The following is a 2,500-nucleotide window of genomic DNA, read 5'->3' as shown; positions in this document are numbered from 1 at the left end:
ACTTACACACGCTCTGTGTGTGTGTGTGTGTGTGTGTGTCATTTGTGTATGTGTGTGTGTGTGTGTGTCATTTGTGTATGTGTGTGTGTGTGTGTGTGTGTGCGTGTGTGTGTGTGTGTGTGTGTGTGTGTGTGTGTGTGTGTGTGTATGTGTGTGTGTGAGTGTCATTTGTGTGTGTGTGTGTGTGTGTGTGTCATTCGTGTATGTGTGTGTGAGTGTGCGTGTGTCATTTGTGTGTGTGCGTCACATGTCACACGCACGTCAGTCATCCTGGATGCTTCACTACGGGGGTGTGTGTGAGTGTGATTTGCGACGTTTCCCAGTAGGCCATGATGATTGGCCTCATGATTGTGATGGATCCTGGACACAGAGCTCATTAGTAGGCGATGTGCTCTAAGCCTGAGAGAGAGAGAGAGAGAGAGAGAGAGAGAGAGAGAGAGAGAGAGAGAGAGAGAAAGGGAGGGAGAGAGAGAGAGGGGGGAGGGAGGGAAGAGCAGAGAGAGACAGGGAGGGGAGGGGAGAGCAGAGAGAGAGAGGGAGGTAGGAAGAGAGAGAAAAAGAGAGACTGGGGAAAGGTGCCTGTTTACGTGGACATTTCAGGAGATTTTCTGTTTTGTTTTTTTCCTTATTGCTTTGTTATCAGAGCATGTCCACAATGCCAAATACATGATGTGTGTTAGTGTGTGTGAGCCAAAGGCTTTTTATGATTAGAGTTTGGAGGAGAGATTTTTCTCTGTAAAGTTAATGGGTTGGTGGGGGTGTTGGTTTGGCACGTTAGCATGTTTTCCACGTTTTGCAATTAGCACCTAGCGCTTGAAGAAAATTCACGGCAAGTTGATGGTTTCCTCTTCCTGCTCTCTCCCCTGTCTCGCACATACTCTTCCTCTCACTCTTCCTCACACCCTGCCCCCCACACACATATCCACACAAATACCTTCTCCTCAGCACATACTGTGCTCTGCTGCCCACACACACACACACACACACACACACATCCCCTAGGGTTGTGCATCGATATTGAAATGTCGATATATCGCATCTCCTCTTATTGAAGCATTTGGTTGTGTAAAAATATCTACACACCACAACAACCCACCCACCCACCCACACACACACATACACACACACATACACACACACACACACACACACACACACACATACACACACACACACACACACACACACACACACACACACACACACACACACACACACACATTGCACACACACAATATGCACATACTGTATTCTCTCTCTCTGTCTCTCTCTCTGTCTCTGTCTGTGTTCATCTCTCAGCGCTGTTAGATCTGGTGCTATTGAGTGATTGTGAGAGTCCTCTCCTCTATCCCCGCGCTGTGTAAGGCTGTGTCCACGACCGTGTCAGCTACAACATCAGAGCACTCGTTAGCTGTATCATGTTCCCCTCACACACTCCATCATTACCGGACCGGCCATTTCGCTGCCCTCAATATGTCCGTGGCCAGCAGACAGAGAATGATGATTTCCCAAGACCCCCCCCCCCCCCTCCGGAGCGCCACTAGGCAGGAACAGTAGGAGGTCCAACAGTCTAATTGTCTGGACTCTGGACGAGATTCATTGACGGCCTCGGGGGACCCTTCCTCATTGGCTTTTACAATAGTGCCAAACGACGCCAAGCGGCGGACGAGCAAATCGTTCTCTGTCACCACAGCAGAAGAGATAGTGGCGTGGAAAAGGCACGATGGGTCAGACATGTCGAGGATCGAGGGAAAAGCTGTGGCGGAACTGGTTACGGTGCCCGCTCCGTGTTCCCATGGGAAAGTGGACCCTGGTTAGTCCGGCTCGGGTCCCGATCCCACCCTATCTCTTTGTCCCACTCGTTTCCTCTAAATTCGTACCACTTCTTACCAAATTCTTCTTAAATTTTTATCCTGTCAGATTAAAGACATAAAAAGCCCCCCAAAAATATTGCTTTTCACAGAAGAAAGGGGAAAAGGAGAAAGGAATGGCAAGGACATGCTTTGTAGCCGGTCCTGTGCTCGCTGTGCGTCCTGAAGGGAAAAAGGCATTTTGCTGTGAAGATGCCATATGTTCTGACAGCCCTGGATGCACACGCCGAGAGGAGCTGACAGTCGCCAGGAGTTGAGGTCGCGTACGCGGCTTTCAAGTTCAGCCAACAGCACCAGATAAACATCAGGACGGGGTGGAATGGTTTGTGCATTTGTGGAAGGGGGACGCGAGGAGGAGGATGGGGGGAGGGGGGGGGTGAGGTTATCTGTCAGAGACGCAGCGTAAGCTGTCAGGCGCGTAGAGGTGTCCAGCCAAGCGTGGCCCAGAATCGCTGGTAACGTCAACAACAGCAGTCTGATTTCATACTCCATCTGACGTGACCACCTCACCAGAAGAGGTCCGTCCGCTGTCGTGCAGCCGCAAAGACACTCCCTCTCTTCCTACCCACCGCCACTACCATATAGAATTATACAAATGAGTACCATATAGAATTATACAAAAGAGTACC

The 2,500-nt window shown here is 50.1% G+C and overlaps 1 protein-coding gene across 1 annotated transcript in view; it reads left to right on the top strand.

The window, feature by feature from the left end:
- The window catches only part of LOC134079756 (serine/arginine repetitive matrix protein 3-like), a 61,205-nt gene that overhangs the window by 41,962 nt on the left and 16,743 nt on the right, over nt 1-2,500 (top strand). The window lies entirely within an intron of this gene.

The sequence above is a fragment of the Sardina pilchardus genome, chromosome 5 (genome assembly GCF_963854185.1).
Source record: "Sardina pilchardus chromosome 5, fSarPil1.1, whole genome shotgun sequence".
In the NCBI taxonomy this organism is placed as follows: domain Eukaryota; kingdom Metazoa; phylum Chordata; class Actinopteri; order Clupeiformes; family Clupeidae; genus Sardina; species Sardina pilchardus.
The sequence above is the reverse complement of the archived record's forward strand: the minus strand, read 5'-3'. Positions and strand labels throughout refer to the sequence as shown.